The following is a 27583-nucleotide window of genomic DNA, read 5'->3' on the forward strand; positions in this document are numbered from 1 at the left end:
CAGAATTTTTTGAAATGATTCATACAAGGAATATTCAAAAAGTTTATGAAAATGAGTGTTATGAAAAAACATACATGAGTTTAAAAATGCTTTGCGCCGAATGAATGTATCTTTTAATTCTATTTGCCACAAACGCTTTGAAAGCCCTTATTTTTTTTTTTCCCCTGGAAATTTCTTTTATAATATTCATTTATTTTGAAATAGTTACAAAGAGAGGGAGATTTTCCATCCACTGGTTCACTCCTCAGATGGCTGCAGCAACTGGGGTCGTGACAGGCCAAAGCCAGGAGCCAGGAGCTTCTTCCAGGTGCCCCACACGGATGGAAGGGGTCCAAGCAATTGAGCCATCTTATGCTGCTTTTCCCAGACCATGAGCACATAGCTGGATGGGAAGTAGAGCAGAGGAACTTGAATTGGCACCCATATGGAATGTCAGCGGCTTAACTTGCTGTGCCACAACACTGGCACCTCTCTGGAAATTTCCAAACCTTCAGCCATCATGATCTTTCATGTTCATCCTAGGCCACCGTAGTTTTCAGATCAGCACAAATCTAGAAGAATGGGCAGAACGTGCGTGTGTTGAATCAGATCAGAAGAGTTTAGGAAAATTTATTGCTGCAGAGACCAGACATTCCCATTTGAGACACAAACTATTTCCTGTTTCTTAGATGTGAGAATATTGCATTCCCCTGCTTTATTTGTGGTCAGTCTAGGCACATGAGACTGAGTTTTAGCAAGAAGAAGGGATGTACCTGGCTGCCAAGTCCAGCTCCCCAAGCATCCTACAAGCCCTGCAAACACTCCTGTCTGCCCTGGGAAGAAGGTCTTCAGGATGGTGGGGGCAAAGATGGGTGGATCTTGGGATTTTGTGTCACTGCCTGCAAAGAACTACTTAAAAGTAGCCACCCAGAACACATCAGAGGATACCGCGAGCAAGAAACAAACTACTGCCTTGCATCACTGATATGTTGGGGTTTGTGTGGCTGCTGCCATTCTTGGCAAGGAGGGGCAGGGGAAGCAGCTTTTGGGAGCTTTTCCCAGACCATAAGCACATAGTAAGAGTAAGAGAGTTACAGGGGACTATGACAGCCATGGGAGTATTTGCATTCAAAGCTCAGAGTCTCTTCTAGAAAGTTTGTAAACATTTGTGTGCATGCGTGTGATCTGAGCAGACCCATTCTACCTTCTAAATAACTCACAGAAGGAGAGACAAATCCCCACATTAAATATGAAGAGGATGGTGTCTGTTTTTTTATGGTTTAGACATTAGAAATCAATGCAAGTGGTTCCCACTTTGGAGAGCCCCGGTGCATTCAGTTAATGGAGCTGCCCCGGGAGGCGGGTGTCCTAACAGCTGCTCACCCATCTGGAGCCTCTCTAAATACTCTGAGTGGCTCAAAGAGGGCGTGATTGGCAATGAGAAGTCCCATTAAAGCTGTGTGTCTTAGGGAAAGCCAGGAGCCCAACCCATACCCTCAGGGATTCAAACATGGTCAGAACCTGAGAATGGCCCCTCTGACAATGCAGGGTCACATGGGGCCCCTCCTCTAACTCCCTGGACCACGTGGAGATGCTCCTGGACAATAGGAACTTTCACTTTTCACCACCTGCCCCCAAATCAGAATCTTATCACTTATCCAACACTTCGGTCCTTTAAAACATGAGTTTATGCTGTGACTTATACCCTGATAGGACTCATATGAAAAAGCCTGGATTACCACTAAACACACTTCCTTAAAACTTGCTTTTCTAAGGCCCGGCAGCATGGCCTAGCGGCTAAAGTCCTTGCCTTGAACGCCCTGGGATCCCATATGGGCATCGGTTCTAATCCCAGTAGCTCCACTTCCACATCCAGCTCCCTGCTTGTGGCCTGGGAAAGCAGTCGAGGATGGCCCAAAGCTTTGGGATCCTGCACCTGTGTGGGAGACATGGAGGAAGTTCCTGGCTCCTGGCTCCGGATCGGCACAGCACCGGCTGTTGTGCTCACTTGGGGAGTGAAACATCGGATGGAAGATCTTCCTCTCTGTCTCTCCTCCTCTCTGTATATTTGACTTTGTAATAAAAAGAAATAAATGTTTAAAAAAAAAAAAAACTTGCTTGTCTATAAAAAGATTGAATTTCTGTTACAGCCCAGGAGTTTGTCCCTTCCAAGATTCACATTGAAACATAATCTCCAAAGTCCGGTGTTGGTGGCTTCTAGTGGTAGGGCCCCCCAGGCAGGGCATTGACAAGAGACGGGCCCCACGATAGCACCCGAAGCTTTGTAAGAAGAGGATGAGAGACCCTAGCCAGCACTTCCTCTCTTGCTATGGGATGCCCTGTGCCATTTAGTACTCTGCAGTGTCCCCACCAGGGAGAAGATCACCACCAGAAACAGTCCCACCAGGTGCCAGCGCCACAGGTTTGGGCTCTGAGAACTTTGAGCCGAGCAAGAACCTACACGTTACAAAATTCGCGGATTGTGGTATCCAATTATTGCAACAATAAGTGCTCATGGCACAAAACCATGCAGATTAATGAGGCTTCCATTGACAGAGGCCTGATCACTGTTGCTTAGGTAATCAGGGTGTGACTCAGGGCTGCTGCAGCAGCTCTGCAGAAGGGCCAGAGCTCTCTGCCCAGATCCCCAACATTTTTACAGTGGCATCACCTTCACACAGGGCTCAGCAACAGAGTGGAAAGGCAGAAGAGCCCCCTTCTAGCTGAGCCAATCTGCAGAGTAGCCTTTTTAAAAGCATCACACTTTGACGACACCATCACAAGCCAGTTTGCTGTTCTAAAATTGAGCGAGCTCTCATTTGCTGGTTTAATTACTAAATGTCCCCAAGGACTGACTGGGTCAGACCAAGGCCAGAAGCCAGGAATTCAATCCAGGCTTATCTAGCTCGAGTGGCAGGGAGCCAATTACCAGAGCAGGGAATGCTCCGGTAATTCCCTGCTGCCTCCCTGAATGTGCGTTAACAGGAAGCTGGAGTTAGGAGTGGGAGCCAGGGCCCACACTCAGGTGCTCTGGTGTGGACGGCACCCAGCCAGCCGTTCTGGAATATGTGGCTACCAAGCTATGGCAGGCACTGAGGAGGGCAGCTGCTTAGACAGGCCCACTGCCCTGAACAGAAGAGGGGAGGAGGTTACTGCTGACATCAGGAACCTGGGCAACAGCCAGAGCTCAGCCAGGCTGCGTGCTCGGTGAAGTCTTCTGCCTTACCCTGTTGTCCTGCCGTGGACCCCAGCTCCTGGGGCCTATGGACAAGGGGTTCATGTTTGAGTTAGATGAAAGACAAACTATCCCAAAAGAATGCATTAGTCTGTGTAGGCTGATATTCTTTTTTTTTTTTTAAAGATTTATTTATTTTATTACAGCCAGATATACAGAGAGGAGGAGAGACAGAGAGGAAGATCTTCCGTCCGATGATTCACTCCCCAAGTGAGCGCGCCAATCCGAAGCCGGGAACCAGGAATCTCTTCCGGGTCTCCCACGCGGGTGCAGGGCCCCAATGCATTGGGCCGTCCTCCACTGCTTTCCCAGGCCACAAGCAGGGAGCTGGATGGGAAGTGGAGCTGCCAGGATTAGAACCGGCGCCCATATGGGATCCTGGGGCTTTCAAGGCAAGGACTTCAGCCGCTAGGCCACGCCGCCGGGCCCTATTCTTTTTTTTTTTTAAGATGTATTTATTTGGGGGCCGGTGCATTGGCTGGGTGGCTAATCCTCTACCTCCAAGCACAGGCTTCCCAGATGGGTGCCAGTTCATATGCCAACTGTTGCACTTCCCATCCAGCTCCCTGGTTGTGGCCTGGGAAAGCAACAGAGAATGGCCCAAAGCCTTGGGACCCTGCTCCTGGCTCCTGGCTTCAGATCAGCACATCTGCAACTGTTGCAGTGATTTGGAAAGTGAACCAGTAGTTCACTCTCTCTCATTCTCTCTGTAAATCAGCCTTTCTAATGAATCACTTAAAAGAATGACAGAGGGGGAAGGGGAGAAAAAAATAGAGATCTTCCATCTATTGGTTCACTCCCCAAATGGCCGCACTGGGCTGCTCCGTAGCTGGAATCCAAGGGCTTCTTCCCAATGTCTCACGTGGGCACAGGAGGGAAGGCCTTGGGCCGTCCTCCACTGCTTTCCCAAGCCACAATTGGGAACCGAATAGGAAGTAGAGTAGCTAGGACTTGAACCAGCGCCCGTATGTGATGCTGGCACTGCCAGTAGAGGATTAGCTTTCTATGTCACCACACCAGCCCCTGGAAGCTGGTATTTTTCAGCCTTGCAGACAGCCTACAAAATGCTCTAAACTGATGTTTTATTAATCCTTTTATTGAAAATAACTCAGTGGTCCGATGGTTTTCCATGCTTGTGCTGTGAATTCATTTCTGTACTCTAGGTATTGACTGAGACGCCCTTGAACATCTTGTAGCTTTAGCCTCAATTTATGATAGAGCTATGCACTATCTATTGGAAGAAAGAATGTGTTGATTTTTGAGTAAAGACAGCAATATCCCATGCTTGCCAACTCTGTTTTCTCTCTCTCTTAATTGTTCTGGCTTGAATACTTTTGCGGTTTCCTTTGTTAGAAAAGCACAGAGATTTGTACTCGGGAACTAATGACAACATTGCTGGTCAGAAAAATGTCAGTGTTTGAATCTCGCCCTCTTTGAGCTCTCAGCATCATCCTGCAGTCTGTATCAAACCGCTACTGCTTCTGTCATGGAGCTGGGTGCACCTGCCACAGGCCACACTGGCAGCTGCTGGCCAAGACAGCGGGGAGGTGGCCTTTGCCTCCACGGAGGAGGGCTGCCAGCAACAGTTTTGCTGAGAAACCAGACCACTGAGTGCAACGCTCCAGATTCACACAGTGTACCTGGTAGCAAAATCTCCCTCCCCCAAATTCAGCTGTAAAAACCCTAACCCCCATAGTGATGGGGTTCCAGGCAAAACCTTTGGGGTGACTAGGTCATAAGGGTGAGGTCTCACTAATGAGATCAATGTTTTAAAGGATGAGACCCGGGAGAACTGCCTTACCCTTCCCGTCATATGAGGCTACCGAGAGAAGCTGTAATCTAAAACACCTTGATCTGGGGTCCCCAGCCCCCAGAATTGTGAGACATACATGTTGGATAGGCCACACACACTGTAGTGTTTTTGGTACAGCAGTCTTCTGTTTAGGCAGGTAGCTGAGGGAAAACCAGGTTTGTGTGTCTTTAATTGGCAACAGGTGTCTACGCGGCTGAGTTATCTCCGGGGAGATAAAATCAGCTGGAAGCGCTGTGGCTCCTTCACTCTGCCTTGGGCCTGGAGTTGTTAGGTCTGGTTTGCTGCCCAGGGAGAATAGATAGCCGAGGCTGCTGGATGCCCTGCTTGGCATTACACTTCCCCACGTCCCTTACCGAGCTACTTAAAGGCCCACTGTGCCAGGAGCACCTTGGCACGCTGTTAAGTAAAGCCAGGTCAGTGTCAGGAGCCAACGACCAGAAAAGCGCCTCTGTGAGGCAGCACAGGTCGTCCCCCACGCAGCACACTTTCGCTAGTGACAGTTCTCATGTTGCACACCACAATTCTGTTTTCCCGCTCAATAAAGTGTTCAACAAATTGCATGAGATATTCCACACATGGACATAAAGTGGCTGTTGGCTCAAATGAGTTTGCCCAACTGTGGGCCAAGGCGAGTGACCTGAGCACACTGAAGGTGGGCCGGTCTAAACTGTGACGTCTAGGAGGTTAGGTGAGCTAAATACACAGGTCACAGTATCTTCAACTTGCGATGGGTTTAGCAGGACAAAACCCAAGTGTGAGTGAAGGATCATCTGTATTTAATCTGATCCACCTCTTCAGATTCAGTGTCAGGGAACTGTCATTTGTGGATCATAATAACATGTACACACATATATGTAGACATACACAGGCCCATTCTACCCTCCTCACCTGCTTACTACTCCCAGGAAAAATATTCCTTGCCTATTTGATAGTTTCTTTTCTGCCTCCCTTAAACAAAATAAAGGTATCTTGGGGCCAGAGGGGTTTCTTGGCATTTTCAAAATCAATATGAATATGCATTCTATAGGAACAGTTTCAAGAAAAGGACCACCCTTCCCTAGCTCCCCTGCTCCCCCCAGGGATTTTTAACTAAGTTTTAAATGTCGTTTTTCTTGAAAAGTTTAATTTACTTGAGAGACAGAAAACACCTATCAACTAGCTCACTCTCTGAATGTTCGTAGCGGCCAGGGCATAACAGGTGCAATCCAGGCCTCCCATGTGGGCGGCAGGAACCCACTCATCCAAGTCATTATCGCAGCCTCCCCAGGTCGTCATTAACAGGAAGGTGAGCAGCACAATTGAACCCAGGCACTCCAACATGAGCACTCTTACCTGGCATCTTACTAGGCTAAATGCCTGCCTCCAGGCCGGGGATTCTGACTCTTGTTGCCATAGTTCCAGAACCTACAGTACTACAGTCCTGCTCACATACATTCACTGAATGAGTAGATGAATGTCATAGTATAGAAGCATGCTATTGGGTCTGGCGCAATAGCCTAGTGGCTAAATCCTCTCCTTGCATGATCCGGAATCCCATATGGGTACCAGTTCGTGTCCCCGCTGCTCCACTTCGCATCCAGCTCCCTGCTTGTGGCCTGGGAAAGCAGTCAAAGACAGCCCAAAGCCTTGGGACCTTATACCTGCGTGGGAGACTCAGAAGAAGCTCCCGGCTCCTGGCTTCAGATCAGCTCAGCTCCAGCCATTGCAGCTACTTGTGGAGTGGATCAGCAGAGAGAAGATCTTCTGCTTTGTATCTCCTTCTCTCTGTAAATCTGACTTTCCAGTAAAAGAAATCAATCTTTAAAAATAAAATAAGGAGGGATGCTGTTTTGGTGGAATGTATGGGCTCCAAGGGTGCTCTCCAGGCTCACCCAACAAGAGATTACTAAGTAAGACAGTGTGATAGTGATGACCAGGAAATAGCTCTGTTGGACTCAGTGAACATTGTTCTAATAGGAGAGCGCTCCAACAAAGCTGTGCATGTTCTTGATGGGCATGGCAATCGCTTTGTCTCTAAAATCACCTGCAGTGGCAGCTCAGTGGAGAGTTGGAGCCCACTTCCCCCAAAATGACCCTCTGCAGGGTTCCTGGGTGGCCGTGCACTTGTACATGTTTGATGAGCAGAAGAGCAGGTGTACACGGGCCTAGTTCCGGATGTCAAGCATGAGTTCCAAATTGCACTGCATCCTGCACAGCCCCAAGACATCCCACCCACCCAACTGTGGTTGATTCATGCCCTTACTGAATATGCTACTGATCGCCTTCTGCTGTCTCTGCCTTTGGAGCCATGCAGCTCCAAAGCCCTGAAATGATGGAGCTAAGCAATCATCACGCGTTCGATGATTCACTCCCCAAGTGACCACAATGGCCAGAGCTGAGCTGATCCAAAACCAGGAGCCAGGAGCCTCCTCCAGGTCTCCCATGCAGGTGCAGGGTCCCAAGGCTTTGGGCCGTCCTCCACTGCTTTCCCAGGCCACAAGCAGGGAGCTGGATGGGAAGCAGGGCCGCCGGGATTAGAACCGACGACCATATGGGATCCCAACAGGTTCAAGGTGAGGACTTTAACCATTATGCTATTGCGCTGGACCCACACGCTTGATTCTTAATCAACTGTATTAGTTCCTATAGTGTGATGACCATGAAAACTTAGAATACACCTCTCACTTTGCTCAATGCCATGACTTTCTGGATTTTTTCAAAGAGGAAAAACTGCTTTGGCTCCTATTGCAGCATCCATATTTTATGCCCATTCTAATGTTTATCCGTTTTCCCTAAGCTTTTGGCAATAGCAATGCCACCTCTCATTAGTCAACTTCAAACGTATCATTTAGTTTCCTACAGAGAAAGAAGGTGCGATCCAGAAATCTCCACCCTCAAACTCAAGGCAGAATTATCTGTGAAAAAAAAAAAAAAAAAAAGATGAGCCCAGGAAGCTTTCTGTTTTCCCCCAGGCTCTTAAGTTCATCATTTTGATTGTAGTCATTTATCACGCACACTTAGCTTGGGCCTAGCACGTGCCTAGGAAATCAGCCTTGGCAATCGGCTTAATTTTCACTGGGGAATCCGTGGCACCTGGACTAATTGTCCAGGTGATAATGGCAATTCCACTTCATTCGTCTGCATGCAGAGTCACCTCTAAGCTCTGGAGACGTCTCCAGGCCCAGGTACTGTTATTGTCTGTATTCCTCTTCTGGGCTCTTGCCTTATATGTGGCCCGAAGGCCAATCACAACGTGCAAAAGGAAAACGTGGAGAATCAAGCAGTCTTTGGGAACTGTCTGGCTCCTATACCCGTGTAGTGTGCTTAAGGGAGTAAAATTGCATTCTTCAGGGTTGGGCTTTTTCTCCGATCAGTTAATATTTGACAAAGAAGTAGCCAATACCAAGAATTACGTGCTTTCAAATGTTTCCAACAGTCGTGTGTACCTGCATTTACTCAGGCGGTGTTGTGTGTTGGGAGCTGGGCGGGACAGGCAGTCCTGGCGACCGTCAGTCTGCGAGGTGATGTGCGGGGGTTCTGGAAGGGGACGTGCACCGACATGTCCTGGATAGGATCAGTGCACCTATGCCTGTAGCCATCGTGGTGGGGGGTCCTGCTGCAACCTTTGATTAATGATAGCTGAATGCTAATTTAGTTTTGTAGCACTCCTGTGCCCAAAGGCTCTGCTTGTTCAGATAGAAACATAGAAGCACGATCCCTCCCCTTCAAGGAAGGATCAATGACTTTTACACATTGCAATTTGTTCGCGGAAGAAAATCCCGCAAAGCCAGGTGGGTGCATGAGGCGGGACCGCAGTGGACCGATCCAGTGTCCGGGCTCCAGGGTCTGCAGTGCTGAAGATGGCCTCTAGGTGGTGCGGGTGAGTCAGCCTCGACGAAAACCCCAAGCAGAGACCCAGTCGGTAAACTCGCAGACAGGAGAGGGAGAAGTCCAGAGAAGTTCCCGGGAGCCCTTTGAAACAGAAAGGAAGAGGTGCTGACGGCAGAGAGGTGTGCCTCGTCCTCGGGTCGTCCGCCTGTTCTGGGGAACTTGAGCGCTTGCTGCGAAGAGAGCTGCCAGCGGCCACCTGTGCACCTAGCCGCCCCACACCGAGCCCATCTCCCTCCGGGACTACGAGCTGACTTTGCTCCGGAGTCAGGTAAGCCGTGGTCCTTTCATTTTGGTTTTCTGAAGTCTCGGGCCGTGGCTGAGATCAAGATGTCACCGTCAGGGAAGAGCCCGAGTGCATTTCTGAAATGCATGTCATTTTTGGGTTGTGTTTGAACAAGCTCCACCAGTGGCTCTAAGTCTGCGCTCCCAGGTCTAAGACCTGAAATGATTCCTTTGTTTTCGGGAAAACAGAAGAAACTCCATTGTGTTGTGGTTGCTCATTGGAGTAGGGAGCCAAACTCTACAGCCTGTACCTTACAGGCTTGGAGACCTGGGGCTGCCGATGGAAACAACGGCTGTCTCCGGAGAGCGTGGGAAGTGTGTTTAGGGGAAGGCAAGGCAGCCTTGGGACTTGAGCCAGACCCCGTACCTGCCTCACCCAATACCCTCCATGTCCTAAAGACTTCCAGGTGAAATTTCAAAAAAGTCTGTGGCCCGGAGCCATGGCTTTGTGTTGGGGAAAGGACAGGGGTTGTGCGTGGGTACCTGTGGCACTTTTCATTGCCAGCCAAGAGATTCCTCTCCATGCGCGATGGGCTGTTGAAGGAGTTTGGGCTTATGCACAGAGGCTGCCTTCGTCTGGCCGGCATTCACACTGCCTGCAAGCTCGGGAAACCCAGATGAGGTTCCTTGTCGGTGTCTCCCGCCTCGGCGCAGGATTGCGAGTGGGAGAGGCAGCTCAAGGCGGTGTGCGTGGGCACAAGGCTGCGTCAGGGAGCTGGAGCCCCGGCCCACGGGGCACGTTGGCACAGCTGGCCAGAGGCACACTTGCGGCAGGACTGAGACAAGCCGCCACCACTGTGTGGCTTGGAGGTCGCACTCCTGTGACACTTCCTCACTAAGTTGTTTCGGAGAATACCCTAGAAATAAATGAACTAAGGGAGAAATAGAATCCCCTCAAAGCACAGAAAGAAGAGGAGGGGGGAGGAGGGGGAGTGTGAACGAGAGACAGTTGTCTATTACTTGACTTATGCTCCTAACTCCAAAGTCATTGTCACTTTAAGCGTACAATTCTCTCACTCAAAGGGAAGGTGGCCTGTCAGAGCCGAGATTGTGAATCTGTGACCCATACGTCACCAACATGCGACCCCGTTGCTGGGCAGGACTGGGGCGTCTCTGCCAAGCCCCCTCCCCTCCCCGCTCCCAAGCACACCATGCTGGGTTATGTCCACGGAGAGAAGGCTTGGTTTCACTCTCTGGTTTTCAGTTTTGTCAATAAGATTTTCATTGCATTGAAGATGCAGATCGATGGCCTTGGTGTTGAATGGCTTGTGACTTTTCGTTTCGTGAAAGCACAAATGTGGTGTGCCGGCAGAAGACACTGTACTAGGTGGCATGTTGAGCGGTGGGTCTTCCCTGGGCTAGTATGGTGTGGTGGCCTCCTCTCTGGGAGTGGTATTCCCTGACGTCACCAGGAAAAACAGCTGATGCTCGGCTGTGCCCTGTGTTGCTTCACCAGCATGTGTGTGAGCAGATGTGTTTTTTTGTGTTTTGGGTTTTTTTTTTTTAAGCTGAATTGTCAACGTAAGGATGGAAACATAACCCCGTCTTAAGTGGAGGAGTGTTAGTATCTGCAAAGCTTAGATAAACCGAGGGTTCTCCTTCCTCAAGAGTTGTTGTGTCGCTGGGTTGAGGTTGGGGGCATGGCTGAGATGTATGTTTGGGGGCCGGGGAAGCAGCGCAACATTTGTTCAGAGATGAAGACAGACCTGGGCCTCCTCCCATGTCTTAGGATGTTCACCAGGTTGACTGTTGTGACTTAGGAATGTCTTCCAGCCAGAAGTTCTCTGGGTCCCGAACAACCTGACTCTCGCGTCTGGGTCCGGGTGAGGCAGTTTTGTGGTTTCGAAGGAATGGAATTCATGCTCAAGGAAATGCCCAGGGACCCAGCTTCAAAGACTTCAGCAAATCTGAATTTCAAACACAGACACTGTAGCAGGATGGCATCTTGGCAGTCAGCCTGGCTGCTTAAGTGGCTCGGCTCACTTAGCCTCCTCCTGGCCTGCCCACGGCCTGCCTGCACACCCCCCAGTTCTCTTACTCCTGGCCCCGGCTTCCTCAATTATCCCAGATGACACCTGCCTGCTCTATCCTTTGATGCTGTTTTAGGCTCTGCCTCGGTAATTCCACCCACCAATAGCATCATTAATTAGCTTACATTAAGCTCACTTAGCACATTAGATCAATTAGGAGACAAAAGCTCCAGCCAGCCCCAGCTCCCCGGGTACTGTTTCAGGTGGCCTGCGTCAGGGAGTGCCATCCTACTCTTCAATTTGCATTTCAGAGGCAGGACTTTTCTTTAATCTCCAAGGTGACTGTTTTCAAAAAAAAAAAAAAGGTAGCCATAAAGAAGCTGGGAAACAAACTGGTGTCCCTCGCGTCGACTTCTGCTGCGCAGATCCCCAGCACGTGTAGGAGACAGCCTACACAATTGCATCTTATCCACACAAGGAAAGGCCGGGAAAAACCTTGGCTAACTCCAAGTCACCCCTCTGAGAATGGTGGTGATCATGCCCCCGTGAGGTGAGCAGTGAGGATGCCCAGGCACTGTGCAGAGCCTGTGACTGGCGTTGGAGGGCCTGGGCCAACACCTGTGTCCCTTGCACGTTTGCCCTTGTACAGAAACAGTGCAGTGACAGCCTGTCAGGCGACACGGAGCGCGGAGGTGAGCGCTTCCAGGGTAAGGATCAACTCCAGCCCTTCCTCACCTCCTGACCTCATCGGAGTGCAGGGCTCCGAGGCCACAGTCTGTGTTTCGTTTTTTGTGAGCCATCCTGATGAAAGGTAGAGAAATATTTTAAATGCGCGTCGTTTGTACATAAGCAAGAGTTTTCAAATACAGGTAGCTCCAGGTGGCTCAGTGTCACATAGTCTAATATCAGAAAGTTTCACAATTTGCAGGTTCAAATTGCACCCCAACAACCCAATGACACAAACACTGAGACTTGCCACCACTGCCCTTAGCCACAAAGCATTGTCCAAAGTGATTAATGACGTGCATTCAAAGCTTGGAGGAAACGTTTGTCTTCAGTCTTGGCAGGGCAGGGATCATTTGCTAGGGTCTGTGTTAGGAGATCTTGCAATCTAAAGTGTCCTTAGAGCCACATCGCCCAGCACATCACAGCCACCCATGGTAATATGTCTGACCAATGAGTGAGTGAAGACAGCCCATATCATGGTCACGCAAAGGAGACAAGAGGCTTCAGGAACATCACAGTATACCAACTCAGGGCAGGTGTTTAGCCTACCTGTTAAGATAGCTACATCTTGAGTCAGAGTGCCTAGGTCCGGTGGCTGGCCCAGCTCCCTGCCAGCTTCCGGGCAGTCAGAGCCTGGGTGGCAGCGGGGATGCCCCAACAGTTGGGCCCCTGCCGACCATTTGGGAGAACTACATTGGGTTCCCTGCTCCTGGCTTTGGCCCATCCTGGTCCTGACTGATGAGGCACTTGGGGAGAACCGGTGAATGAGAGTCCTGTCTCTATCTCCCTCCCTCCTTCTCAAATAGAAAAGTACAAACTACCCTCTTTCTTTCTTTTTTTTTTTTTTTTAAGATTTATTTTTTTTTTTATTTATTTATTTTATTACAAAGTCAGATATACTGAGAGGAGGAGAGATAGAGAGGAAGTGGAGCCACCGGGATTAGAACCAGCGGCCATATGGGATCAAGGCGAGGACCTTAGCCACTAGGCCATGCTGCCAAGCCCCAAACTACCCTCTTTCATCGTTCAAGCAAGTTGCAATTGCCAAAGCCACAGCCTGTTGGAAGGCAAAGACACCTGCTAGTACTCAGACACCGCCAAGATGAAACAGACAAGTGCAGGTGACAGTGGAGTGCCCAGGTCCTCCAACCTGTCTAGGCTCTGCCCCCGGCGTGGCACATATACTCACACACATGGCACTGAGGCACACGTGTGCCCGTACCTGTAGTCCATACACACATGCCTGCAGAATACACACTTCTACTTGTACCTACCCTTGGTGGCTTTTGTGTCCATTTCCAACAAAGCTGATGACTATGCAAGACAGGTGGCTGGGAGTGAGCGCCAGCTGTGCTCCCAGGAAGCTCACACCATCTCAGCCCCTGTCATCAGCCAGGGCACCAAATTGTCCCAAACACAAAGTGCCTTTGCTCCTTAGTCACAGTGAATTCAGCCATACAGAGCAGTTACGCCACAATCACATTATGATTACCAGTGGTTGAAAGGCCTGGGGGGGATGGGGGCACCAGGCCAAGTCATCTGGGCCATTTCTAGAAAGGATACTGTTGGCGGCCCCATTGATTGACTAGCGCAAGCAACCAGAAAATGAGCCCTGATACTGAAATAAGATATTAGTCTCCCCAAAGGAACAGAGATAATTCTACCGACAATACTTTAATCCTCTTAGAAAGCACTTTCTTAGTCCAGAAGAAAGATACACATGACTAGATTGCAAATGAAAAATAAGAGGTTACTGTTTTGACAACTCTCATACCGTTACCAAATCTTGCCTCGCACGGCCTCGCTCTTGCCATATCGCCCATGCCACATCTCTTAGCCTACACGCGTAGGAGAGAGGGGGAGGGGGCTCAGGCTGGTTTTCGTACACATTCCTTCATTCAGTGAATAATTTGTAAGCACCTGCTGGGCGCCAAGCACTGGAACGGGATGCAGCGACGAGAGAACTGCACAGATTCAACTGTGGGGGGAGAAGCCATCACACATGGGCACCCTGTAACTTCAGATAAACTCAGTGCCCCTGGGAAACATTTAGTGGGGCGAGTGAGAAGCCTCCTGGGAGAAAGAAGGAGGACCTTTGGGAAAACGATATTGGGTGAAGCAACCCAAGGGACCTGCAGGAGCAAAGGCCCTGGGGTAGGCTATATCGACAATATCCTGGAGAAGAAAGGAATGGGACACGTGGGAGGAGAACCAAGAAAGCCAGGCTGGAGGCCCCAGGGGAAGCTGAGCTCTCACTGATGGGCACAGGGAAAGAACACATTGGTTCCTATACCCCGGGCCCAAGTTCGACTGGGATTGTTAATGGCCAGTGTGTTTCTGGGACCACTCATCTCGCCTGCCACGCCATGCCAGGCTGACCGCTGGACTTTGAGTCGGGGTTGCAGGTGGCTCTCCTGAGCAGGCAGGTTCTGCCAGCCCAGAGGGTAGGAGAGTCAGGTGCAAAAGTTTGCAGGAAGAGAAAGAACCTTGCCCAGCCAACATCTGTTCCTTGTAGAGTAATATGGAACAGGGGGGCTCCCTCTGAGAAATAGTGTAAAGATGTATCCTGAACAATAGGGCCTCCATTTCAGAATCAGAAACTGGATTCTGCAGACTTCTTCACAAAAAATGACTAAATTTCTTGGAGAGACAGGAGTCGCTTGGTACTTTCTTGTAGCCCTTCCTGGCTTCCCACAGCTGGCCCAGAGCCGCTGACCACCCCCTACTCCTTGCTCCTGCTTCTCGCCAAAAGGCTCCGCTCTCCCCTTTCTGACACCAGGCAAGGAGAGCCTGGATGTGTTGCAGCCAGCTGCCCAGCCACAGTGAGGCCTGGCTGTTCCTGCTGATTGCTCGCTGGGGCCCCAAAAGGAGGGAGAGCTTGCCTGCCTGCCCATTAGCATGAAGACAGCATCGCACCTGCAAGGTTGGTTTCCTGTTTGGCAATAGGGTCATGGAAGACAATTAGGCGGAAGTAAAACAGAGAAAACAGCCTGTTCTGGATGCAGGGCATCCAGGGAGGGCCACTGAGTTGGCATCACCTCGGTGCAAGTTCTGTCCCTGTGCAAGGAAGTCCCAGGCCACGTTGGGCACTCACATGGGCTGCACATTCCTAAGGAGTTGACTGACTGTATTTACCTGTTTTGATTAGGGCTATGTGTCTCTACATAGTAAACATTACTCTGGGCCAGAAAAATCTCTATCCCTAAAAACCCTGAGAAGTGGGGCCCGGCGTGGTGGCCTAGCAGCTAAAGTCCTCACATTGAACGTGCTGGGATCCCCTATGGGCACCAGTTCTAATCCCAGCGACCCTGTTTCCCATTCAGCTCCCTGCTTGTGGCCTGGGAAAGCAATCGAGGATGACCCAAAGTCTTGGGACCCTGCACCTGCGTGTGGGAGACCCAGAAGGGGCTCCTGGCTCTGGCCATTGCAGCCACTTGGGGAGTGAATCAACAGACAGAAGATCTTTCTCTCTGTCTCTCCTCTCTATATCTGACTTCACAATAAATAAATAATTCTTTAAAAAAAAAAACCTGAGAAGCACTGAACTTTCCTAACAGAAATGACTCTTTAAAATGTAGTCCTTAACCCAGGTGGTGGGCATTTCTGAAGCCTTCCGCTGTGGGGAAGCTGCTGCCGAGCGCAGTGGGCCAGCGGTTCTTTGCCTCCCTGTTCCGTGGAGCCTGCAGGGCTGAGAGCCCAGCAAAGGGCCAGGTGCCACGGCCTCTGGACGGGAACTCGGGCAATGGTGCCAACTGACCATTAGGTTTGTGGAATATGAATACGCAGCTGGGTTTCCTTATAGGCAGCGAAATTCCAGTAGTCTCACTTGCATTCAGAAGTTTGCGTCGAAGTTTAGCTCATGCCCAGCTTCGGTGAAAGACCCATCCTAGGGGGCATACAGCTCAGGGTTGCCTGGCCTATTGGGGTGGGCTTTGGAAGGGGCCAGTCCTACTTCTGGGGCCACTGTGACCCCTCCAAATTGTCTTGGCCCCTTCCAGAACTTGCTGAGCAGTTTTGCTCTTCATCCTCTAGACAGGGGAGGTCAAGGTATGGCTTCTTCAGGGAGCTGAGAGACTCGCCCCGAAGCATCGTGAGCCAGGAGGCCCCACTCCCCCTCCCTCCCACATCTTTGCCTGTTGGTTCTCCACCTCCTCCCCCCCCTTGAAGCTTGCACTCAAAAGTCGTTATCCAAACAGACCACACACAGCCTGCTGCAGCAGCCCTGTGTGAGGGACCCAGCACTGGGAATAGCGCCCTAAGGATTATCATCACCCTTGTTGCTTTTGAAGGCAAATGTTTAATTTATGAAGATTGCAAAACTATGAGCATTCGAATCTCCTTGTGTTTACAGAATAAACAGAATTGAGACACTAACAGAGTTAGAGTCCTCTTCCCCAAGGACCGGATGTTTGTCTCCCGTAGCATCGATTACATAAAAGAGATGCCACACCCCAGGGAAGGGTTTGAGGGGCCCACAGCTCCCTGGGTTCCCTTCAGGGGTCTTGGAATGTGTCCTGCTGAGAGGTGGTTTGCCCTAAGGAGCTGCAGAGGAAAAACAGCCCCCAGCCTCCTGCAAGGATTTCTGGGTTCTGTTGGAGGCCTTTGCCTTTGCCATGGCGCAGCGATCTTTAAACCTGCTCAAGACTTTGTAAGAACTCCTAGAAGTAGAAGACCCAACCCCTGTCCCCAGGCATCAGGGCACAGAGAGGACAGAGCCTTCTGTTCAACACGGGAAAGGCCGACTGTTGAAAGAAGTGGTAGAAGTGGAAGTGAACACGCCTAGCCCATCGCTCTGTCCCCACGGGTCTGCAAAGCTCTGCCCCCTCCATCATGGGGCACTGGGCTGCCCTCATGGACGCAGCACAAGCCAGCCTCTCCTGTGTGTATACCCAGCATACAGTCAATGCAGATGCCCACTCCCAGTACTGGCACTGTCCAGCCATCCAGCGGAGCCCCAATTGTCATCCCCTTTTCACACATGCGCAGAAGGCACTCAGACCCATGAGCTCCCACCTGCCACCGAGTGGGGCTTCAGCCCAGCCTTCTGTGACCTCTCTCAGAGACCAGACTGGGTTCTGTGGCCAAGGCAGGCTGCTGTAAATGACCGTGACGTCTGTGTCGTAACCACTTGGGGCGTGGGGGCAGTGTCCCTGGACAGACATCTGAAACCCTAGATATCACTGAGTTTCCCTCAACCTGCACAGATATGGTTGGGACCAAAGGTGCTGGAGCTGGAGCAGATTGTGGAAGCTTCCTCTTTCCGTCCCCATGGCTGAGAGAAGCCCTAGGACAGAGGCCAGGATGGGAGAGCCACAGTTGACTACCTACCCCGGCTGCCATGCCACCCCTGAGCTGCACGGCAGGGCCAGTCGGTCTCTCCCTATGCTGAGGCGACAGTGAGCCCCACAGAAAGCACATCACGTCTGGGGTCAGGATGATAGAAATGTTCAAGAAACCGATTCCAGAGATGAGCACAAGGCCAGCCAACCACGGACTCCTCCCGTGGCTGGTAAGCTGCATGGCCCAGCTCTGCAGACCTCCCCCCAGCGCACATGGTACAAACATCTGCGGTGAAAATTGTAGAATTTCTCCTCCACCCAGTGCCTCAGATGCTACACCGCCCTCAGCCCCACTCCGTGAGGCTGTGTCTCTCCGTGTCTGTGCATGAGTGTGTGTGTGTGTGTGTCTGTGTGTGGTACACATGGTTTGAGAGGCATTTAGACCAGGCTGGGACAGTGGGACCGTGGACCCCTGGCTCAGCCCTGTCTATCAGGGTGTTGGAGAAGTCCGCAGTTGACCAAAGAGAGGAAGCAAGTTTGGTGTGACCTTGCCCAGCCCAGTGACCCCTTTGCCCTTCCGTGTCCGAGGTGTAAGGTGTAGATTCTTGAACTAGCGGTGCCGTGTGCTGCTGCTAAGGCACAGCTGTGCACAGCTGCAGTGCCGCGAGGCAGGGAGGAGCAGCCATCGCGTCGTGGGCTGCACGGCCCCAGCTGTGACACTGGACAGTGTGGAGGTGGTGTCCCGCTCATTGAGTGTACCCCTTAGCCCTGGATGCCACTCCGAGCCCACCCAGCACATCCTTGCGCCCTCACTGAAAGAGCCACCCGCTCGTTTTGCCCCAGTCCCCTGCTGGAACCCGCCCTAATTAAGGCTTCCTCTTGGAAGTGTTCATTGCCTTCTCATCCTGTGTTTCCCTGGCCATGTGGGTGGCTTATTCTCCTGGTGGGATAGTCTGGCTGAATCTGCATTGATCGCTCTGCCTGCCTTCAGCATGGGCTTTCTACTTCTTTCTTGGACTTCAGTGAGGGGACTCCATGCTGCAGCACTCCAAGCCTTAGGTATTGGGGTGCCTGACCTCTCAAACGCTATCTCCCTTGCGCAAATATGCATCTCAGGACCAACTAGTTAACTACCAAGACAATTAGAGTTGCCATGGTCCTTGAGACCCATTGTTAACCACAGGTCAACAGAGGAGCTCGCAGTCAGCGTGCCCAGCATCCATGAACAATCCTGGTGTTTCCGTGAGCCTGAAAGTCTCTGGCTTACCCATTTAAGGGCATTGTGGGATGCTGAAAATATGGCAAACATGTAGACCAGCCAAGACAGCCAGAACCTGTGTGCTTAATCTCTTTGTGAACTTCTAACTGGAGCCCCAGCCAACTTTAAAACACTTCTCTGACACCCTTCTAGATCCTTCTGTGTTTCGAAGACAAGTGGTTGATGTGTTTGTTCTTGAGATTTATTTTATTTGAAAGGCAGAGTTATAGAGAGAGCTAGCATCCATCTAAGGTTCAGTTCTAAATGATTGCAACAGCCAGGGCTGGGCCAGATTGAAACTAAGAGGTCTCCATCCAGGTCTCCCACATATTTGGGCCACCTTCTGTTGCTTTCACAGCAGCTTCAGGGAGCTGGATCAGAAATAAAGTAGCCAGGGTTCAAGCTGGCATTCATATGGGATGTCAGCACTGCAGTTGCTTAACCCACTGCACCACACCAGGGGAGTCTGAAGGACACTTTCAACTGTTCTTGGCAGAGGCAGTGGTCACAGCTCTATACTCACAGGACAGAGGGGTAATCCTTGCATGTCCTGCTCCGGGACCCTTGGGTTTCTCCTGTACTGGTCACCTGCTGGTATCTCAGTGTCTGTCAGAAGGATGAGCAACCTTGGACGGTACCCAGCCCTATCAGGTCAAGTTCCTCTGGTAGGACACAGGCTCCCTAATGTAGGACCTGAGAGACCACACTCTGCCCTTTGTAAGGAGTGGACAGGTGCCCTTTGTCTCTCGAGTTCATCCTCTAGAATGAGGTCTTGCATTTGAGATGCACTCCAAAGGTGATTGGCTTCTGTGAAGGAGCCTGAGCAAGGAAAGGAAGGCCATTACTCTTCGCCTCCCAGTAGGGATCACAGTGAAGCCAAGGAAAAGCCTTACCCACTCTGAGAGTCACCATCCCGCAGCAGCTCCAGGAGGGGTAGGGGGATGAGAGAAGGGTTTCTACAGTCTTTTTTTTAATTATTTATTTTTATTTAAAAGTCAGATTTACAGAGTGAAGGAGAGGCAGGGAGAAAGATCTTACATCTGCTGGTTCACTCCCCAAGTGGCCACAATGGCCAAAGCTGAACCCAATCTGAATCCAGGAGCCAGGAGCTTCTTCTGGGTCCCCCACGTGAGTGCAGGGTCCCAAGGCTTTGGACCATCTTCAACTGCTTTCCCAGGTTACAATCAGGAAGCTGGATGGGAAGCAAGGCCACCAGCACACAAACCAGTGGCCATATGGGATCCCAATGCGTGTAAGGCAAGGACCCCACCCACCAGGCTACCATGCCAGGTCCTCTGGAATCTTCTGGCTTGGTCAGCAGCTGAAACAAGAGACTCTTCCAGGGAGAACATAAATTTGTCTCCTAGAGAAGAATCAGGCTTTAGGCTGAAGGATGTGAGATGTGCTAGACCCGATTCTAGACTTGGCACAACCTCTGTAGGGACAGACTGCTCAGAAAGGCGGCATTCTTGAGTGAGTAGGGGAGGAAGAAGTATAAGATAAGGCCAAGGGGCAGCAGAAACCAATGGCAAGAACTCTGGACCGCTGAAGCAGGAACTATTTCAGCAGGAGAATGAATAGGGCAAACATGGCACATGTTCATTAAAGGATGACTAAGTCCTGTTTCTAGGTGTGGATCCCTACTCCACTCCTTAGTCCAGTTTCTGCACCTTGGGCAGGGGGCCAGAGACGATGGCTCAAGTAGTTGAGTTCTTACATCTGGGGGAGACTTGGACTGAGTTCCCAGCCTTCAGCCCAGCCCAGCCACGGCCACTGCAGGCATTTGAGGAGTGAGCCAACAGATGGGAGTTCTCTCTCTCTCTAATAATGCATTAGATTATAACCCAGAGTGTAGATATCCATGTATCCATACTGATGTGCATACATGATTGAATGAAAGAATGAGTAACTGTTAGAGGCAAGTGTCCCACATAGAATCCCTAGCCATGTGTGTGGTTGCTCACCCCCATGGAACTGGAGTATCATTCCCCACCCTCAAGTGTGGGCTGTGCCTGGAGACCCCAGGATGTGGAACCCACAGACTCAGTTGGCCAGGTAGTCCAGTCAGCAGCAAATCCTGTTCCCCAATAGCGTTAGAATGGCACTTACACCATAGCCCTGTCGGGCCATGAGGAAAAAATGCGCAGATTCTGCCAAATGCCTGTCCAGTGGTCCTCAGAGTCGTCAGAAGTGTCACACTGAGGAGAGATGCGGTGAGACTCTGTGTGCTGTGACACCCTGGGTGGAATCCCCCAGCAGGACAGTGGAACTAGATGAAAAGTACAGCTCTGGATACACGATGTGGGCTTGAGCCAGCAGCAGAGCTGCAGCATGGGTCCCCCGTGGGATGACTCTACCACAGTCATGGAAGATCTAACCGAAGGCAGGGCTGGGTGTGGAGTCTGGGATCTTCTGTGTGATGTTCACAACTTGTCTAGAAATCCCAAACTAGCTTAGAACAAAAAGTTTGATTCCGCATAAGTCCCAGGTCCAGACTCAGTTTACTTCCTCTAGCTCCCATGCCACTACCTGCCACCCTCCAACCACCTAGAAATCAAGGGGTTGCCTTACCTGCCAGCGCTTTCAGCCCTGAGTAACCCACACAGAACCTGGTCTATGTCCAGAAGGTCGGCCAGCAGCCCACTCACAGGCCATGCTTCTCCATCGCTTGCCAGGAACAGGGCCACATGGGAACCTGCCACTTCGTGCCATGTCATTCCCACTGGCTCCCTCCAAACTCTGCTTCATGAGCTTCTGAATCCCAACCCCATGCTCCCAGTAACCTCCCATAGCTTCTGCTCCTGGGGTGGGAACGGGGGAGCCATATTCGCGGCTTACTGCCCTCCCACACCATGCTGTCAGTCAAGGCTTACAGTGGCCCCTGAACTCCTAAGATAAGGGTCTTTCTCCCTGCTTGGTTGCTTTCCTGTGTCTTCCAGACTTACTCTCCAGCCCTCTGACCTACTCCTGCTACAGGGCTGACCCACTAGACTGTACCCACACACAGAATCCTGCGCCCTCAACCTCCGTTGGATTTGGCCAACAGAAAGTGGCAGGAAGGCAGCAGCCACAGGGTATCACTCTGCACCTCTCAGCTGAGATAGCTCCCATCTCTGCTTCTCTTTGGCCACCCAAGCTCAAGAAACAGCTGCTGGGGTGGGGTCAGGGAGCTGTGCCATCATTTTCTGCCCCCTGAGCCCTACCTGGCACCCACAGGCAGGGTCTTGGTTGCATTCACCCAGGTCATTTCGGTGATGGCACTGAGGTCACTCCACCAAAGAGGCTGCCTGTAGAGTGTAGAGAGCTGTGGCCATTGAGTCCCGCGGCTCCACCAGAGCCCCCCAAGGAGCCGACCACAGGTGTCCCATGTGGTCAGGTGAGGCCCAGCTGTGGGAACAGACTCCAGCCTTACGCTTGCTGGCTCCTTTTGCCCTCTGAGATTTCTCCATCTGTATAAAGGGAATGATATCCGCTTTTACGGTGTAAGCATTAAAATAACACTAGGACAGATGGCACCATAGTGTCTGATGCGGAGTACAGTCAATATGTGGTGCATTTATTTCTCTTATTATTGCTACCTGGAGAGTGAGTGAACGGGAAGACCCTGGTCTCCCAGATTTGGGGTGTGGTGACACTGCAATGTCCTACATGAGCGTGAGCACGGTGATGAGAGCTCCCTACTGTGTGGAATCAGATACTCTGTGCTGAAAGTTTCCCATGAACTTGGACTTGAATGGCACAGAAAATTGTGAGTTATGTAAAACCAAAGATCATGGGGCTTCCTTGAGACTCAATGTGGAAGGGTCTCTAAGAAGTGTGATGATGAACATGTAGTAGAAGACAAGCTTGTAGCCCCAGTTAAATAATTTCTGGATTTGCAAGACAAGCAGTGGTGAGCACCTAGCACGTGGGGCTCTGGGTCGTCTCTCCTGGGAAGGTGCTTCCCTTGTTCCGTAAGGGCAGAAGGGGCCGTGCCTGGAGCACAGCAGATAGATGCAGCTCTGCAGGATTGGGTCCAAGACATTCTGGGATGGAGCAATAACTCTGTGTGTATTAGCCCGTGGGGCCGCTCAGCTTCCACAGAAAACGAGAAAGTGGCCTCACACACACCTGGAGGAGTTCTCATAAGACTTGGCATGTTGACCTGGCATGTCCAGCTCAGAAAACTCCAGAAATAAAAATGCACAGAGGAAAGTGCAGGAGTTCATGAGGTGTGGTGGTGTGGCTGGAGAGGGAGGTGCACAAACCCGACAGCACACTTGTCTCGGCCCACCCCCTTTTGGACTCGGCATCCATTTCTAGGGCCTAGGTCCTTCTTGGGTGGCTGACAAATTGGCTGGGGGTTGGTTGGTAGGTTTTCAAATTAACTGGATAAACACCCGTCCAGCGTGCTGGAGCCAGGACAACAGCAGAGTTGGGGGAAAGCCCCAGGTCGATGCAAACACTGATTTTGGCAACAGTCAGCGTATAGGGAGAGGCAGGCATCACCCCTAAATGGGGGTGCCCGCAGCCTGTGTGCCAGGACACTTCCACTGTCAACAGCCTGACCCAGCCCCCCTGCAGCGCTCTCCCAGGCTGGCAGGCTGGTTCTCCATTCCCACAGGGGCAGGAGTGTTGGCGCAGAAGCCCACCAGAGGGTTGGGTGGATGCCCACAGGGCCAGGGACAGGAGATGGCACCACAATGTGATAGTGCGGGATTAGGCTGGGTCACCATGCTGTGCCAGTGCCTGCCTCTTTGGTCTCACTCTCATTGTGTCTCAGCACAGGCACAGGGTTCTGCAGCCCAGCAATGAGCACCCCATGGATCCACTCCCACAGGCAGCGGCTGAGACAACAGCAGACTCCGGGTACCTGGGTCAGCTGTTGCTGCACGCCACACAGCAGCAGAAAGCAGCCAGTGGAACTGCCCCACGTGTGAGGGTCAGGAATCAAGGAGCAGTGGGCTAGAACCCAGGGCCTCTCTGCCCCCGCACCCCAAGATTGCTATTTGCCAGGTTGCATCATCTCCAAGCTGAACAGGGGCTGAACGCCACATCTAGAGAGGGCATGCCCGCGGCTGCTGGCAGGATCCCACAGGTCCTGGCTGTGTGAGGCTGTCCTCCAGCTGCTTGAGCGTCTCCACAATGCGACAGGAACTGCAGGACCTGTTGTGACCCATTCCCTCCTGCTCCTTTTCCTGTGGTTAACAGTGAGTCACCAAAGCCCAGCCACAGGGCGGGCCTCTGGCCTGCTGCTTCAGATGCAAGCTGGGACCCTCACATCCCCCGCCAGAGTGCCTGGCTCTCAGATCCGGCTCCGTTTTTATCAGTGCACACCCTGGGAGGCAGCAGATAATGGCTGCAGCTGTTGGGACCCTGACATCAGCTGAGAGGCTCAGACTGGGTTCCCAGCTGCTTCATCTAGGCCAGCCCAGCACCACACATGGCAGGCATTTGGAAAGTGAATCAGTAGACCTATCTCTATCTTCTCTCTCTCCCTCCTCCCTTCTTAGTATCAACTAATTCATTAGTTCAGAGTAAAAAACCTAGCCACATTCATTGGCTGTGCCTGCTGAAGCCTCTGACTCCTGTGTGACCTTGGGAGCCCTCTGCAGCTCCTTCTGGAAGATGAGAGGCCAGCTCTCTAAGCATCTCCCTCGTCATTCTTTCAGTTTGGGCTCTGTGTATTAAGCACCTGCTCAGTGCTTCTAGAAGTGCTTCTAGAACCGCTCAGGCCTTCTAGAAAACCCCAGAAGCCTCTGCCAACACAGGGGCTGGGCACTTCAGCACTCTCCCTTCTTGGTGGCTTCCTAGAGTGTCTGTTACTCATGGAATGGTGGGAAGAAAATCCAGGTCAACGGGGATTTTCTGTGAGAGAAGCAGGGAGACCATATTCACATAGCTTTCCTGCAGAAAATTGTCATAATTGTTCCCTTTATTATCTTTTTATTATTGTTGTTCATCTTTCTATTATTGTCACTCCCCTTATTTATGAATTAAACCATTGCAAGTATGTACAAATGGAAAAACACAATGTATACAGGGCACAGTGCTCTTTTCAGCTCCTGTCATGCACTGGGGGTCTTGGAACACGTCCTACAGGAGAGGACAGACCCCCATGATTGCTATAGGGTGGTCCAAGTACAGCAATGGGCAGACAGGGATGGCAGTACCTTTCTGAAGCAGGGAGATTTGCTACTGTGGACCCAAGAGTCTGCACTTATAACACACTCCCAGGAACAATCGCAGTGCACTCAAAGAGCCTCTCTGGTTGCTGGGAGAGAGGTACAGAAACACCAAGGACTTCCTGCCTGCAGGGGGAAAGGAAGACACACATAGAAATGTCACCAGCAACCCTGGGTTGGGGCAAGGACCGCCCGCTGTGGGGTCCAAGCCTAGGGTTGCAGGAAGTGAGACCCAGGGCACAGACAAACCCCTGTGCACTGTCCTCTCCCATGGTCAACCTTGCCTGGCCTCCTGCCTGGCATGGCAGGAGGGGACAGGAAGTCTGGACCCTGCGTGGTCTTTGGAAGTCTTTGGCAAGTAGGAGCTATTTTGCCCAGCAAAACTCATTTCCACAGGGAAAACAAGGAACTAACCAAGCTATCGTTCCTAGCTGTGCAGACTTACAGCACACGCTCTAGAGTAAGATCTTTGTTTCCAGAGCCTGCGTTGATGACACCAATGACAAATTGAAGTGTGTGGTTTGGGAACTTTATTTTCACTGGGAAATTCTAGGCTCATGGAAATCCTTATGAAGCTCTCGTGGAAGCCCCAAGCGCCCACTGCCCTGGTTTACCCCCCCACCCCCGGCCTTGTGCTCTCCCTGTTTCTTTGCGGGGCCCTCTTGCCTGCACCCCTACTCCAGCTTGAAGAGCTTGAGGCTTGCCCCATCCCCTAGCCCCAGTTGTTCTCTTGCCCTGAGAACTGACCGCACCTCCCAGGCTGTGCTATACACGAGCCACCATGTTCCCATCCACCTCTGAGCCCAACCTGCTTCCCATGGCCTGTTTAGGTACCCACCCCCCCCGCCCCCCAGCATCACCTGCGGGTCCTGGAACGCAGACTGTTATGGCAGCCGGAGCTCACCATCTCACATCCCGGATGCCTCGTGCAGCTCCCAGCTCTTGGCCTTCCTCCATTGAGGGAGGAATTCACAAAAGAATTATCCCAAGACCGTTGCTGGAGCACCTCGTGCAGCCCTGGGAAATGCAGACACCGAGCCAGAGGGTCTAGGTGGGGCTGGAGGCTTCCCTATTCTAACCCCCAGACATCACTCTCCAACCTGTGGTGAGGTCTGAATAACAGGGTTCATTCAGAAGGAAGTGCACCTGTCGACCCCAGGTTCCTGGGTAGGACCAAGTGTTGGCCATAGAGCCAGACTGGGCACAGTTTGACCTGAGCCTCACCTCGGTATCCCCCCACTCCACCAGCAACCCACCATTTTTCTTTCGCCATGTTTTCAAGTTTATGCAAAAGGGCCTCAAAACATTCGTGGGAAAATGGAAATCAAAGAGAAATGTTTATTTCTGCGCAAGATGTCTTTGGCTGCTTCCTGGCTCCCCGGTGCTCGTGGCCCTTTCCCACACCCTGTCCCGGGATGTCACTGCAGGCGCTCTGGCCTTCTGTCCCTCCAGCTGCACCTGAGCTTGCTCATCCTCCACTTTGCTCTTATTCTCTCAGCACTGACATCAACACTACGTTGTCATAGGCACCTCACAAATAGCGTTTCTTGAAGCAGCTCAAGATAAAACTCCCTTCCTTAAGCAAAAACTAGCTTGAGCGATAAAGGGAGTAGAGCTAAAATGCCACACTTGCCTCCCCTCCACAGCCTCGCAGAACGACATTGTAATTGTCTGCTTCGTGTTGACGCCATCCGGGAGCTTACGTGTTTGGTGTCCAGCTCCATCAACTCCTGACAAGTGGGTTGCTTTGTGAATTCACCAGCTGTGCTCTCTGGAGATCCAGCCTTCTGTCCATAGCCATCCCGTCATGGGTCCCACAAACCAACAGCAGCAAAACACCAAGGAAAGGAATGGATGATTTTGAAGTGATGCCTTGGAAAGCAGAGTCCACGGCCCATCTGCAAAGAGTGGGGTGGGAGGTTGGGATCCCAGGCAGAGAGAAGGGAAGCAGTAAAAGGAGAGGAGCCAGCCTACAGTGGTGTGGTAAGCTAACCCTCTGTCAATGGTGCCAGTATCCCATAAGTACATCAGTTTGAGTGCCGACAGCTCCACTTCCACTCTAGCTCCCTGCTAATGGGCTGGGAAAGCAATGGAGGATGAAGAAAGTCCTTGGGCCCCTGCACTTTTGTGGGAGACCTGAAATGAGCTCCTGGCTCGCAGCTTTGGACTGTCCAACGGCAGCTGTTGTAGCCATTTAGGGAGTGAGCCAGTAGGAGACTTCTACCTGTCTGTCTTTTCCTCTCTATGTATATATAACTTTTTCAAGCAAAATCAATAAGTTTTTCAAGAGCAAAAGGCAGCTCTGTGAGCTGCCCAGGACTCCTGCCTCCTGCACAGCAGGTGTACCTGGAAGCAGCCTTGTCCAGTGGCCTCTTGGAGCCAGGCTGTCCCTGACCAGCGAGCAGTCACAGATGCAGGGACCACTTCTCACTCAGACCTCATCAGGTGCCTTGAACTCACAAAGACGCTGCATCAGAGATGGATTTGACTCTTTGGGAGGGAAGCTGCAAGGTGGCCACCTCACTTCCAGAAGCTTCTGAGGAATTGGATGGTTCAAGGCATGTTGAAAAGAATGTTACAGTAATAAAACCACTTCAGATCCTGCAAAGCAATGTAGTTAACCCTTAGGGCTGTCTTTTTCTATGAGAGTAAAAACTGCAAGCTAACATATAATTCCACGAGCTGAGTCCAAACAGTGTGTAACAACACCAAGCCCAGGGCTCTCATCATCAGGGACTGAAGAGTTTTCCAGATCACAGGGAAGCAGTAGCTGGGGGAGACCTGACCTGGAAGGAGGTGAGTTCTGAGCACCACAACGTGAGGAAGATGCCACCTTACTTCCCACAGTTGAAAGGGAGAAAGCTCCAGGCCCATGCCCGGGAGATGCTGCAGACAGGCTGGGGTTCACTGTCAGGTACTTGGCCTATCCGAACCTTCAGCACCCCCGGCCATCGTGGCCCTCATGGTGGCTCACACCAGCCCCTCCTGATTGGGACAGTGAGGGAAA

At 51.5% G+C, this 27583-nt stretch overlaps 1 protein-coding gene across 1 annotated transcript in view; it reads left to right on the forward strand.

Moving 5' to 3' along the window:
- The first annotated feature begins 8956 nt into the window (after positions 1 to 8956).
- Positions 8957 to 27583, forward strand: part of EDAR (ectodysplasin A receptor) — a 70950-nt gene continuing 52323 nt past the window's right edge. The window contains exon 1 of the mRNA XM_004597647.2: positions 8957 to 9165. The gene's annotated coding sequence lies outside the window, so the exon portion shown is untranslated. The remainder of the gene's footprint in view (positions 9166 to 27583) is intronic.

The sequence above is a fragment of the Ochotona princeps genome, chromosome 26 (assembly GCF_030435755.1).
Source record: "Ochotona princeps isolate mOchPri1 chromosome 26, mOchPri1.hap1, whole genome shotgun sequence".
NCBI lineage: Eukaryota > Metazoa > Chordata > Mammalia > Lagomorpha > Ochotonidae > Ochotona > Ochotona princeps.